The sequence below is a fragment of the Astyanax mexicanus genome, chromosome 1, assembly GCF_023375975.1.
Source record: "Astyanax mexicanus isolate ESR-SI-001 chromosome 1, AstMex3_surface, whole genome shotgun sequence".
Taxonomy (NCBI): domain Eukaryota; kingdom Metazoa; phylum Chordata; class Actinopteri; order Characiformes; family Acestrorhamphidae; genus Astyanax; species Astyanax mexicanus.
This window is the reverse complement of record NC_064408.1, coordinates 73,805,024-73,820,476: the sequence shown is the minus strand read 5'-3', so window position 1 is coordinate 73,820,476 and position 15,453 is coordinate 73,805,024. Positions and strand designations below refer to the sequence as shown.

The 15,453-nt window shown below is 38.6% G+C and overlaps 1 protein-coding gene across 2 annotated transcripts in view; it reads left to right on the top strand.

The window, feature by feature from the left end:
- Positions 1–15,453, top strand: part of LOC103022574 (MAM domain-containing glycosylphosphatidylinositol anchor protein 2) — a 273,753-nt gene that overhangs the window by 101,454 nt on the left and 156,846 nt on the right. The gene's annotated exons all lie outside the window — the stretch shown is intronic.

The following is a 15,453-nucleotide window of genomic DNA, read 5'->3' as shown; positions in this document are numbered from 1 at the left end:
CTGTAATTTCACAGTTTGTGTTGGTTAATCTCTAATACTTCATCAGTGGTCACAGGAACCTCCCCACAAGATACTGTTGGCTGGATATTTCTGGTTGGTGGACTATTGTAAGTCCAGCAGTGACATTAAGGTGTTTAAAAATTCTGGCAGCTCTTTTGCTGGAGTCAAATTTACTTATTCCAGAACAACACACACTGCTAACACACCACCACCAATTCTCTGTGCTGAGAATTATCCTGTGGGAACCACTGAAGAACGAGTTGAAAGATAAAGTTAAAGGTCTCATTCCATCATTTTTTCATTCATTTTAAAATGTCTAGTTGTGGTCTCTAGTATGAATGAATCTCATATAAGCTGTTTTTTTTGTGAAAACAGTATAACGCTGCTTTAGTCCGCTGGAGGAGTGGGAGGGGAAAAACAATAGGATTTCGGCTCTTGCTCATGAATATGCATACATATCACCTCTGATTGGCTAACAGCACTGCAGCACCAGGAGACAGCGAGAAGGACAACAGTTAAAAAACAAGAAACTTAAAAAATAAAGATATTTTTACACTAATAACAGTCTTTACACTGTCATATATTACTTTACAACATATGTAAAGCCCTGCTCAGTACAGTTCAGCCACTGACCTAGTCTTAGTGTCTCTGTAAAATGCAAATCCACCGGAGATCCTATATTAACCTAGCTACTCACAAAGAAGAGGGTAGTCCAGGTCAAGAAAGTAAAAAGCCACCCTGGGGTGCTTTTTTTTTTACTAGCTACTGTAGACAATGGAGGTTGAGGAAGAGTTTCATATACAGCATGCATATACAACTCGGAGAGACCTATAGTATTTCACAAAGAACAAGAAAAAGCTGAATTTAGCGCTTTTAGAAACAGAAGGGACTACGTTCTGTAATTATAGAACTACAAAGTCCTCCTATATGCTGAGCGGAACTAAAAAAAAAGCCATAATAATCTGACTGTGACAGACTTTGTATGTGAAAGAACTATATAGGAAGAATGCTCTCTTTCTTTTTCTTTTTCAAATATATTGTACATACAGCACACACAAACAGTTTACCCTTGACTTGGTCTGTGTGAGTCTAATACAGGAGACAGCTGCAGGAACATCTGTCTCGCTTTACCACGTGGATCACAAACAAACACACAGGGCAGCAAAATACAGATACAGCAGCCTTTATTATTATTATTATTTTATTATCTTCCCCTTTTATTTTTAAGCAAGCAGGAAGTATATTTTGTCTCTGGTGTTATTCTTTGGTTCAGAACCTCTTTATCGAGTAGAAGCATGCATTTCTGTATGCTTGCACTGAAGCTCTGTGGGTAATTTTCTGTGTCTGACAACAAACCCTAGTAGATTTAATTTTTGTCTGAGCCATACTTTAATCTACAGTTATTAGCGAAAAGCTACTCTAGGAGTGGTCAGATTCTTGAGCTGAACAGGGGAGAGGCTGTGTGGTTATTTAGCTCCTGGACGCTTTCATCCAGAACCTCCCCAATCTGCCTGTCAACACTGATAAAATACCCTCTCTCATCTTTTCCATAGTTTACAGGGAGGTCTCAATCCTGTCTGCTCTCTCTCTTTCTCTCTCTCTCTCTTTATTGTCCACATTGCATGCGCTACATGTGCTTGTTTAGGGCTCTGATGCAAGCCTAGCCCAGGAGAGTAGAGGTCTGACAATTGAAGGTTGCTGGTGAGAAGCCTTTCATTGCATGTGTGGTAGAAGCACATACATTTATAATGCTGAAGTGCTTCTGAGGAATCCTTTGCCAGAAGATGATCTGTTGGGTGGGAGTAAGAAACTGACGTTTCTCTTCAATAATTAAATATATACCACCATTCCTTTTAAGAACTGGCTCTGGTAATTTATTCAATGTTTGGTCGCTGTTTAAGGTACAATAATGATCTAAAAGCCCAGCTTATCTCTGTGGATGAATTTCAGGTCCCTAAATGCATAATCTGGAGTTGAAAATTGCTTCAAAACTAAGAGCACTCCAACTCTCACAAGAGCTCCATTTCATTCCAGAAAGCATTCTTGCAGTTGCTGGTTGAGGATCCATTTCTTAAAACCGTTTTTTTTTTTTTTTCACAAGATTTTGTAAGAGGAGGAGCCGTGATTGACAGAAGAAGACTTTCTCCCAGGGCTGCACATCATCGGCTGATTTTCCGACTCCAGACAGACAAAGTACAGGGGAAAAGGGCCCAAACTGAAGCCGTAGGAAGCGCTTTAGGGCTGAGAGAGAATTCTCTACAGCCTTCCGAGGGTCTAGCTGACAGGCTGAGCAGGGGCTGAGATGTCCTCTGTGCAGGTCAGGCAGACATCAAGGGATCCCCTAAGGTTGTGGAGGTCTGGAGATTGGGGACATTGTCCAGGGACTGAAAAGGTCTTGAAGAGGCCGTCAGCCAGTGAAGTACACACTCAGGAGAGGGAAATGAGCAGCAGTGCTGTGGAGCCTTCGGCTTCTGCTGTCTCTGTCTCTGTCTTGCGTGATGTGTTTTCTCTTAACCGCTCTGCCCCTGTGCATAATCACGTCTTGTCTCACCACAGAGAAAAAAAAAAGCAAATGTTCCTAAATATATATTGTGGCCGGGATGCTTGGTGTAGACATTAGGGGTATAAAAAAATCTAAATATTGCTTTTTTTTTTTTTTTTTTTTGCAATACTGTATTGATTTCCAAAAACACTGTATGGATTTTTTGAATATTGAAAGTTTAAATTGCTGTCAAATAGTGGTTAATTTTGTTTGTGTTTGGTTGGGTTTAAATTTTGTACTCTGTTGTTAGATCCCACTCTTCTGATTGGATAAGTAGTAAAATGTTCTTTTATTGATATTATTTTATAAATATGACATTTTGATTTAAACAATCTCAATATATTGCAATATATTGAATGGTAACCCCTGTATGGTGGTGCGTATTGCATCTGCAAGTTCTTGCCGAAACACAGCCCTAGATATCATTGTTATGGTCCTATACACTACATTCATTTTTCCAAGGTATATTGAAATATGTATTGTATGTATATGCAGTTTTTTTATGTTTTCCAGTGCCAACTCCCATACATTAGCTAGGACTTTAGCATGCTACTAACACAGTGTCATTAAAAAAATAATTAAAAATACACTGACTTGCCAGAAGTCATGGGATAGCATTATTTTAAAGGATCTTGAGGTTTCCTCTTAGAGAACACCCATACTATAGGTTGTGAGCTATTATTTTGTGAGTAAAGCTTAATATTGGCCAGCATGCTCATGGCAAGGTGAGTTTGGCCTAATAGTGTGTGCCATATGGATGTGAATATTTTATTTTAGACATTTTAACATTCATTTATCCATAGTGTCCCATGTGTACTTCGTGCACTTAATCAAATTAATCTGGATTAATTACACTGTTAGTAATGAAACCATTCTTTAAAGGTCTCATTCCATATTTTTTTTCATTCATTTTAAAATGTCTAGTTGTGGTCTCTAGTATGAATGAATGCCATGTGAGCTGTTTTTTTTTTTTTTTTGTGGTGATCCGTTATAATCCGTCATGAATATTCATGCATGCAAACATGTCGCCTCTTATTGGTTAACAGCACTGCGACACCAGCAATTCAGACAACAGTATTTTTACACTAATAACAGTCTTTGCAATGGTATATGTTACTTTACAACATGTGTAATGCCCTGCTAAGTGCAGTTCAGCCACTGACCTTGTCTTAGAGACTCTGTAAAATTCTAAATCCACCGGAGATCCTATGTAAACCTAGTTACTCAGGTGGGTAGTCCAGGTCAAAAAACTAAAAATCGATTTTTTTTTTTACTTTTAACTAGTGTAAACAGAACTGTTCTAAAAAATACACACCTACCTATCTCACTTGTATTTTGCTGGTGGTGTTCCATAGACTGATTCTAATAATTTGTTCCTTAACTCTGAATTACTGGTCAAAGCATATAAAACGTGTTATTTGCACAAAAAACACAGGAACAATCTGCCCGCATCAGCTCTACCTGTGGGTGGTCGCAAGCTAAGGTGGGCGAGGCCATGAATACTAGTTTACTTTTCCTGATTGACTCGTTTTTCTGAGTATGTTCTTTTTCTAGCTTTCTAGTTTCATGTGCAGCATCATATACAACTCAGAGAGACCTATAGCATTTCACAAAGAACAAGAAAAAGCAGATTTTAGCAGAAGAAGACCTTAAACACTTACAATGTCCACAATATGAGAAAGAGAATGCAAATAATTTATCACAACACAACAAATTCATGCTGATATGGTACATATTGCCCAGCCCTAATAGAAGGCATTGCCACTCACAGTGAACAGAGCAGTGGGTGGTAATGATCATGACTGGTGGTATTGTTCATGTAAAAATCCATGTAAAAAATCTTGATTGTACTACACCAATAATAAACAGAGTAGCAACCAAATTTACCACAATTTATAAAGACTTTCACTTATGCTCACATCATTAAAAATATTCTTTATAGAGCCATTTACTCAAAATGTCTATAGGGAACCAAAAGATATTTTAAATCACATTCTTGTGAGCACATACACATCACACTCACTATCTCCTTTTCCCACCTCAGTCCATGTTTGTGTAACGGGCAGGAAATGAGGTAGCAGCAGACACACTATATTGACTGAGATTAAATCAGACTTGTGGACATCTGACCGGCATATCTTCTTTCTGTATGAGAAAGATCAGACAGAGATTCACTAGTGGTCTTGTGCTCAGGTGCAGTCAGTTGTTTCACTAAAGGAAAGAGGAAGGCTTACACTAAATTCAAATACTTGATTCAAATATATATATATATTTTTTAAATATGGTATTAATGCTTTATGCATTGAATCAGGTATCACACATTAAGTGTATTTGTATCTGAGAGTCAGTACAGGCTTTTATCTGGCAGCATGTAAGCTCAAGGTTATCTTTAGACTCAGCCTACAGTAGCTGAGATACATTTGCACTTTTGTAAGTGACCTGGATAAGGGTGTTGTAAATTTCAGTGTAAGAAAGCAGTGCATCACTATCTTCTGTGCCGATGCTACAATCTCACATCTTTAGCCTCTTTATCTCTGAGGTAGGGCTACATGACAGTGCTCTACATTTTCAAATATCGGTAAGTCACACCAGACAAGAGCTGCATTCTAAAGCCCAGGCTACAGCTGGACTAGAGTTGGGCTGCATTTTTTATTCGCCAAGTCAAAGAAAAAAAAAATATATTAGTATACAGCTCAGAACCAATGTTCAGAACAGTTTGATGTATCCAGAACTGATGTGTCCATTGTGGTCCTTGATTACACACAGTTCTCTGCGCAAAAGAAAAACAGCACCACAGAAATTGGCTGAAAATTACGTAAAACAAAGTAGAGCTTAGATTCTCTGCACGAACCCGTCAGGCTCTGTTTTTTATTTTTTTATGATTTTATTTCTAATTTTTCCCATTTTCTCCCCAATTTACTACACGGCCATTTACCCAACCCACTCATTAGGACTCCCCCTATCACTAGTAATGCCCCAACACACCAGGAGGGTGAAGACTAACACATGCTTCCTCCGATACATGTGAAGTCAGCCACTGCTTCTTTTCGAGCTGCTGCTGATGCAGCATTTCCGGGCAGCGGAAGGAGGAAAGCGCAGCAACTCAGCTCCGATACATCAGCTCACAGATGCGCTGTGCTGTGGACATCACCCAAGGAGTGATGTGGGGAGAGAGTGCCATCTACCCACCCGGAGGGAGAGGGAGAGGGCCAATTGTGCTCCCTCTGAGTGCCGGCAGCTTGATGGCAAAGCTTCATGAGCTGGGGTTTCGAACCTGCGACCTCCCGCTCATAATGGCAGCGCTTTAGACCGCTGGACCACTCGGCGCCCGTGGGCTCTGTTTTTTTAATGCTATTTTTATTTAATATAAAGCTATGGCGTGATACTCACAATATAGTAAAGTAACAAATTCTACCATTCCACAGCAAAAAGACAGAGAGTAGCCCTATTGCTGTTCTTATGTTCTGCGCTTAGGCTGTATGCTTAAAATAAAATAAAAAAGTTGTTTTTATTTTTATTTTATATTCTAAAACGTAGTTCATTATTTTTAAATAGACATAAGTCATTTTAAATGATGTTATTGTTCTTTTACATTACATTATATTACATTACATTTGGCAGACGCTTTTCTCCAAAGCGACTTACAATAGTGAAGTACAAAAGTAATAGAAGTTAAAGGTAAAACATCTTTATTTAGGGCCTAAAGGAGGTCAAAGGGAAATAATGGGATAGAGGAGTGAAGGAGGGGAAGAAGGAAGTGAGGTTAGAAGTATTTAGTAGTTAATTCTTGGTCTATTTCGGTTTAATGGTTGTGCAGTCCATAGCCAAATTGTTGTTTTTGTGTTTTGTACTGAGGCTTTATGCTTAAAAAAAAAAAAAAAAGGTTTGTTCAGAAAGTGTTTTATATTAGAGTTAATTGTCTTGGTCTATTTTGGTTGAATGATTGTGCAGTGCTTAGCCTTATTGCTGGTTTTTGTGTTTTGCACTAAGGATATATGTTTAAAAAAACAATAATTTTGTTCAGAAAGTATTTTATTTCATTGTTAATTATATTAGAGTAGAAGGGGAGATCGGCTATTAATAAACATTTTTTCTTAAATAACAGGTCTATGCTTCTTCAATATTGCAATGTTAATCAACATAGTTTTAATAATTCTAAATTATTTATGTGAAGAAATAAAAAAAATGCTCACACAATATCACTATGAGATGTTTACACTTGTCACTTTTTAAGGCCATAGATAGACTGTTCCCTATGTGTGAGCAACAGGCTACTAAGGAGGAATATTTATAGGACAGTCATACTGTGAGTCCGCTCTTCTGCAACTGCATCCAAAATTAAAATGAAAGAAATCAGAAGAAAAATAATGTTACTGTCATACTAAATGAAGAGCAGTCAATAGTCAGGATTCATTTTAAATGTAATCTAGAGATGATTGTCATATCAGTATATTATAAGTACTAGTGTTCAATAGGGCAGTGTGAGGTCATACAGGAACTTTAGTCTGTCATCAACTCAGCAAGTAATCCTGCTCAGAAAAACAGATCCTCCCAGCCCAGCTGAGACCTGCAGCATTACATAATTTTACCTAGCTGCTAGCAATCTCAGCTAAGCCTCTTCAACCAGATGAAGGCTTGATGATGTTTGGAAGTAAAAGCTGTTTGCTGGGGTTTGTAGTTACCATGCTTTGATGGTTAGCATGCTGGTATTTAAAAAAAATATCCCAAAATCTAAAAAAACATTTCTAAAAAAATCTATTAACATTTAAAAATTGTAGTTTTGAGACTGTATTTTCTTTAAAGAAAAAAAAAAGCATGACAAAAATACATTTAGGCGGGTTAATTTACTCAGTTGTGAAAAAAAAGGTGCCAAATAATTTTTGGTGCATCACTAATAATTGGCCTCACTTTCTATGGGTGGTTTGTATGGTATGTTATGGTATGCTGGAGTTCTTTATTTAGTCTTTGCAGTCTTGGCAGTTAGCGTTATCCTTTGGGTGTGTTTAGATTTTCAGAAATGTTGTGTCAGCAAAAGAAAAAATTGAGAGGTGCATCACATGACCCAGAAGAAGCATGTGCTAATCTTCACATTCCCAGGTTGGTAGCATGAGATAGGTGATGTGATTGAACCTGACAAAAATAAGGATAAAAAAGTAGAAAAATTGAACAGTGGAATATTGGCAATCCAGTGTCGGCTATTAGCACGAGAATTGAGTGTGTAATTTTCCAACTCCAACAATCAATGCATCTTTCTGATGTATAGGATGTGTGTTTTTTTTTCCTTTAATTTAACCTTGCAGAACATTAGGAACTGAAACTTATTTACAGTGAAGTAGAGCTGTGTTTCAGTCACAGTCTGATCTGAATCAGGTCAGTATCAGTAAAGCTATAGGTATGGTGGAGAAGCAGTGGGTTTTGATGTTTGAGAACTGATAACAGCTGTTGTTTTAAACATAGGCCCTCGTGTTTGGCCTTGCTGTTGATGCACTATGTATTTTTCATTAGCTGTGTGTTGTGTCGAACATCCTGCAGAAATGTCCTTTTTCCCTCCTGAGAAATGTTAAAGCTGTCCCCCAGGGGTGAACTTAATTGATGGGCCTCTGCTAGTGCCCACTATTTTTAGTGCTTTGTAGCCTTGATTGCTAATTAGCATCGAAATTGCTGTTTTGGACACTGGGGCTCGTAACACCTTCAGCTTGGCAACATGAAAAATTGCTGTGCAGCACGCTGCCTTTGTTGCAGTCGCGCACTTGCTGTCTTTTGTGAATGGGGATGAACTTAGCGTGCGGCCTGACACAACAGGGATGGACAGTCCTATTAGGTTGGAGCTGTCTGGGATTGACTGAGAGTGAGAGACTGGATTAGACGGGGAGACGGGGGACACAACTTTAGGAGACTGGATAAGCAGGAAAAAAAAAAAAATCAGTGAAGAGCATTTTCTGAAATCTGTCTTTCTTCCCTGTCCTGCTGTCCATGGTTAAGTGCAGGGTTAGGGCTGTTTGCTACAAGAGCCTTGGGGTGTTTCTCAGTGCCACGAGTGTGAAGAGTGGACTTACAGCTCTGGAAAACACTAAGAGACCACTTTAAAATGATGCTTCTTTGATTTTACCAAATTGAAAACCTCTGGAATAGAATCAAAAGGAAGATGGGTGATCACAAGCCATCAAACCAAGCTGAACTGCTTGAATTTTTGCAGCTGGAGTGGCTGGATAAAGTTATCCAAAAGCAGTGTGTAAGACTGGTGGAGGAGAACATGCCAAGATGCATTAAAAATGCATTTCTCATTTTCTGCAAATAAATGCTATAAATTACAATAATTTTATTTAGAATTTGGGAGAAATGTTGTCCGTAGTTTATAGAATAAAACCACAAAAATGACAAGATCATAAGAATGGAGTAACTGTAGAGATGTTGTGTACTTGACTATAGACTATAATAGTTAAAAAAAAAATTAAAATCCCCTTAGCTTAGCAAAGGCTAACACAGGAGGGTATACAAGCCTAGCAACATAACAGAATAAACAATAATTATATTGATTAAATCAATTATGTTTTGACAGCTTAACTACCCATTTCTCGTCTCATTTTTGAAAGCAGAATCAAGAGTACAGTTTATTTGAAATATGAAAGCGTGAAGACATATAATTGTAGGTCTGGACGACATCTTTTGCCAATCCACCAGCAGTGAATTCACAATGAATTCTGGGTAATTCTGTTTGTTTTCCTCGGTGAGGCACCAACCAATGTATCCTTGAGTATTGGAACGAAACTTGGGCAGCAGAAGATGTCCGGCAACAGCATTATGACCCAACAACACAATTGAGAAACAGTCTTGTTTTTCTATATTTGTAAATATGTGTCTGTTGGTTTGTGTTTGCATGATTCTAATGAAAAAAAGAAGTCATACTAAGTAGAATTTATACCCCAGCCCTTGGGCCTTTCCCACTGATCTGAGCAGACAAGATAAGCACGAGCAGTATGACGGAATCTCCTTCAAGCCAGCTCGGCAGAGCCACGGGGAGTAAAGCGCACTGCTGATACCTATCCACCCCTTCCAGATCTGTTGTAGCAGTCTGGAGGTTGGTTATGGATTGGGCAATAGAGTGAATTTTGAGATGATTTCCCTGGACACGTTGCCCAAGTGGCCTCCCAGCCCTCCGCTGCCCTGGTGACCGTGACAAGCTCTGAATCCCCAGTAATTAATGGGAATGGCTCCTCTCCGTGGCTCAGAAGTGCTGATATTGCCCACTCTCCATCTTACTGATACACTTTCAGACTCCTCTAAGCACTTTTTCCAGCATTTTTTCTTCTCACCCTGCCGCACATTGCCTCAAGTGTCTCCGAGTCTTAGCTTCAGCTTGTGCAAGATGTGTTCTAGATAAACAGCTTCGCTCGGCTCGTGGATAAACACTGTGCCGTGGCACTGTAGGACATTTTCACAGAATGCTTGTTTATATAAACAACATTAATCTGGGTAATTTCCTCTCTCCTCTTTCCCTCAGCTTGTGCATTTTCTGAAGTGGTTTTGCTACTGTAAGTCACATTATCATAGTGTAATGGTTTCTATAGGTTGCATCATTAGGCCTGCACAGAGAGTACAGAGTAAATAACTGAAAAGCAGTACATACTTGGCCCTAGCTAAACATCTTCAAATGCATTACTGTATGTGTATAGAACATTTAAGGCATGGGGGCATCTGGTGTTTATTCAATATTTAATGGACAGTTAAAATACATGAACGAATAGATAAACAAATAAACCAAAAAAAAAAACAAAAACAACTGAACTAGGGTAACACTTTATTTTAAGGAACACAAATTAGGCACTTTATAATGTCATATTATTTGCTTAATAAAGCCTTAATTAGACATTTGTAAATGATTTATTCAGTACTTTTTAGGCTTTATTCTGTGCAAGTGTTATTGGTGCTTAATTAACGGTCTGTTATGTGGAAATGATTAATAATGGCTGTATTAGTTCTTATAGTGCACAATAAACAGTTATGTTATCACCCTGTTAAGCAGATAATTAAGCTATTATTAACTATTAGCTAATTCTACATGTTATTAGTGTATACTTGGCAGCAGTTTGATCTATGAGTTTGGCAGGGTTATGGCTGTGCTGGAGTTTATTGAGTTAATAAGGGCTTAATAAGTTACTAATAGACCATGAAGTGTACCATATTCTAAAGTGAGGTTCTGTTCATCACTAATTAGACACTAAAGAGAACTGAATAGATATTTAATAAAATCACCGACCCCTAATTAAGCACAAATAACACTTAGAACTAGAACTAATAAGCAGTGAATAAATCATTTACAAATGTCTAATTAAGGCTTTATTAAGCAAATAATAAGACATTAATAGGCGCCTAATTTATGTTCCTTAAAATAAAGTGTTACTTCTTCAATATACACTGCCTGGCCAAAAAAAAGTTCACACACGCCAATATATCATTAAACTGCCTTTAGCTTTGATTGCGTCATGCGTTCGTTGTGGTATTGTTTCAATAAGCTTCTCCAATGTCACAAGATTTAGTTCAATCCAGTGTTTCATTAATTTTTCACCAAGATCTTGCAGCAGCATTGATGTTGGTAGAAACTGAAAGCTGCACAAAGTCTTCTCAGGAACATCACAAAGATTCTCAATGAGGTTAAGATCTGAACTCTGTGGTGAACAATCCATGTGTGAAAATGATGATCTCATGCTCCCTGAATCACACTTTCACTATTCCAGCCCCATGAATTCTGACATTATCATCTTGGAATATGCCCGTGTCATCAGGGAAGAAAAAATCCATTGATAGAATAACCTGGTCTATATTCAGCATATTCAGTATATTCACCAGATCGTTTGATTTTATATGTAAAGATGTACCTTCTCTATTATCCAAGTTAGGTGATAAATCAGTTTAATTTGATACACATCCCTTCACTATATTGTATAATAAGGAATTTAGATATATAACCTTACACAAAAGTATCAAAATAGATCATTTTGATACTTTTCAACAATAAACTTACTCAATAATGAGAGGAGGAATTGGTAAAAAGAAATGGATCAGTAGGAATCAGAATGTACTCTACCAGTACAGAGGTCAACCAGCTAAAGTAACTCATGATGAACAGTGGCCCTTGTATCTTTATGGATAGGCCACTTCTGGTACTTTGTGTGGATGTGTCATCTGCATAGTTGTGACAGGTCAGAGTCAGGAGGTCTGCTTGGTCTGGCACTGTGAGTTGTTCACATGACTCACAGGTTGTGTCCCAAAGCAAGATTTGGTGACTCGTCCTTAGTTGACATCTGTTCCTACTAAAGATCTGTCCTAATCAGGGCCTGTATTCAAAAAAAGAAAAAAAAAGCATCTCAATGCAGGAGTGCTAATATAGAATCAGAGTTCTCTCATATGTATTACTTTGTATTACATTCATAGATTTTGGATCAGCTTTGTGAATATGGGCTGTGCATACTGCGTGTTTGCATACTGTAGGAAAAAAGCTGATAGAGCCTTTTTTTTCTCCTATTTTCTCCCCAATTTACAATGCTAATTAGCCAACCCACTCATTAGGACTCCCCCTATCACTAGTTATACCCCAACACACAAGCAGGGGGAAAACTAGCACATGCTTCCTCCAATACATGTAAAGTCAGCCACCGCCTCTTTTACAACTGCTGCAAACTGAGGCAGCATTGCCGAGCAGCATCACAGCGCAATCGGAGGAAAATGCAGCGACCTGGTTCTGATACATCAGCTCACAGATGCCTCGTGCTGAGCGACATCCCCTTTTGGAGTGACGTGGGGAAAGAGCGCCATCTACCCACTCAAAGAGAGAAAAAGAGAGCAAGGCCAACTGTGCTTTCTCAGGGCTCCGGCAGCTGGTGGCTACATGAGCTACATGAACCACTTGGAGCTCCTTAGAGGCCTCATAATAGAGGCTTTTCATCATTGAATTTTTTGCATGCGATCTGTAGAACCAGGAGCTTGTCTGGAATTCAGGCAGTTGTTTTGTCTTTATTTTGTAGTGCTGCCCCCTGATGAGAGATCAAAAACTCAGGGTTCGAAAAGTCTTTGAAATTTGAAAATAGCAATTTCCAGGCCTGGATAAGTTTTGGAAAAATAAAAATACTCAGAAAGTTTTGGTAAAGTCATGGAAATTTGGTCTACAAATCTTTGTGTTTCAGTTTATCGATGGAGAAAATCTTAAGCTAACAAATACATCAACACAGAGTTAAATAAGTAATTTAGCCCTATGCAATGAAGCTCTTAGCTCACATTTTATTATTAAATATTGTGTGTCAGATTCATTTTAGACCTACTATAATCAATTTTAATTAAAGTTTTAGTTGATTACGGGTTTTATTGTCCATGTCTGCACTGATGTTTTAAAAATTGTATGGCTATGAAAAATTGCATTGAAGGCATGGAAAAGACATTTAAAAAATAATGGAAATATATTGGTTAAAAAGTGCATAAACCGTGCAGACCACATTTGGATCATTTTTGTAAAGAATATTTTTGTAGAGATGCATCTCAGTCTGGATGCTCTGGCCACTCAAATTGCATTTTAATGTGTCTTTTGTGTGTCATTCATATTACAACAAACAACAACCTCATCAAATGCAGAGTGAGAGTGCGTGGTTAGTTACTGACGCGGACCTTGTTACCACAGCAGCAACCCACGCAGATATGTTTGTGATGTCTTGGCACTATAGGATTGATAGGTTTGTGATGTCGGGAATTTCTAGCGTGATGTGTATTTCCTCTGGGTTCTTCTCAGCCCACGCCTCACTAGGCCCTGCCTCTGCATGCTCGTTACTGACCCCCTAATGTGCATTTTTAAATGCGCTGAGAGTGCGGCTGACCCGCTGATACTGAGGGAGGATGAACTCTTTAGAACTGCAGCCCATGCAGCTCAAAAAAATGTCAGACCTTAGTTTTAGCCATTCGAGTTCTGGTGCATCACGTGACCTAAAAGAGGCTCTTTCTGATTTTGTGGCTGGAGCTGCCGACATGTTGCAGACTTTTCCACCAAATGCTTTTTGACACGTGCTATTCCTGGCAAGCGTAAGAGCTTTCTGGCACGGGCCTTTATTCTCTGTACTCCTGTGATCAGATTGAGCAGTTGCTGCCTTCCTGTATATGTAGTGGCAGAAGTGCTTTGCTGCAAACACAATAGACAAAAAGCTCTTTCTCAATGGGAGAGTGTTTTTTTTTTTCTCTGTCTCAGAGAGTGCTCGCTCGTGAGGCATAGCTCCAGTGGCTTACCTTTTTGGAACAGACGTGCACCCGGCCCATCTCTCTCGATGTGTCTGCCTGTATTGTCAGAGGCTTGCCATGATCATAGAATTGGAGAGCTGGAGCTTGAGTGAGAGCAGCTTTCAGACTTTCCAAGGCTGCATTGTGCTAATGGCTCCACTGTACAGGATCATTTTTTATGGCGGTGTCTGAGTGGGGCTGTTATAGTAGATTCATTTGTAATAAATTAAAATAATTTTTTTTTTGGCCGAAACTGGCTGAAACTGTACAAACTGAAAGCTTTAACTGAAGGCCTAATACAGAACACTAGAGCTGTAAGATCAATTGTATTTTTATCATTATCGTGAAATAAATTTTCACGATGAACACATTGAAAGAGCTGTAATAACATTGGGCATAAACATTGTGCAGCACGTGTTCAGCAACAGAGAGCACTTAACTCTGCAGACACTCTGTGCTCACATGACATACTGGAATGAGGCTGGAGGCAGAGCGAGGAAGAGCCAGGTTGAGGAACACAGTAAACACACACACTAAACCACTTTAAAGATTCAAGGATTTAAGGAGACGTTATTGTCATTCACATCACATGTGGTACATGAGGTGGAACGAAATTGTAATCTTACGGTCCAGTTATAATAGGGCTGCACAATATATTGTTTAAGCATTATCATTGTGATGTGTGCATGCCCAGTATTCACAAAGCAGGATGTGGGATGTCATTTAATCCAGGCGATTAAATCAAACACGTCATGTTGCAGTGTTATGATTCATGACACTAGAAGCAGATACACAGCTCTGTCTCTGTGTCTGTGTAAGTGACAGACTGCTGCTGCCTGAGAAGTGCAGGAGGAAAGGGGGAGCACGAGGAGGGGGCAAGAGTAAACACAAGGTAACCACACGACCTCCATCCACATGGTTGGGCACGTGCTTGTAGACGAATGTGTCGAAAGCTGTGCACCTCAGCCCAGCACAGTTTTGTACAAATATTTCCAGTTACAGCTGAATTCATGCTATTAATCCCAGAAAACGCTCTAATTTACCTTTTAAAAAGCCATTTAAATGCCTGAGTAAAGGGACAATTACTGTTGTTTTGCTGTTTTTCTCCGAGTCCTCGGCGCTGATCGGTCTGGACGCAAGATGGCGGGGCTGGTGAGGTCATGGGCTCTGCATAGTTTAATATTGCAATATATATCGCCCAAAAAAGAACATTTGTAATGTATTTTTTTTTCCAATATCGTGCAACCCTAAGTTACACCCAAAAGAGCATTTCTTAAAATAAAAATAGACAAAAATAAAATATATGTTAAGATTCTTCTTAATCTGGGAAAATTTAGTGCGGCCAAACTAAATGCTGAAAAAATCTTTGAGGAGCTTAAACTCATTAAGGGTCTTCATTTATCATGCTGCATATCAATATCAGGATATCTAACATCATCACCACACACCATAATATTTGTCCATGTCATGCACCCAGATCCTATCAAATACCAAACCTTTGTTCACAGGTTTTCATTTATTTTGCCACGTTTTCACCGTCTTGTAATTATTTAACCAGCCAACATATATTTTTGTCTTGTTTTTAAAAGATAAAATGATTACAAAACTACTATTAATAAATATTAATTAAACTCTAGGTCTGTCACAATAAGAAT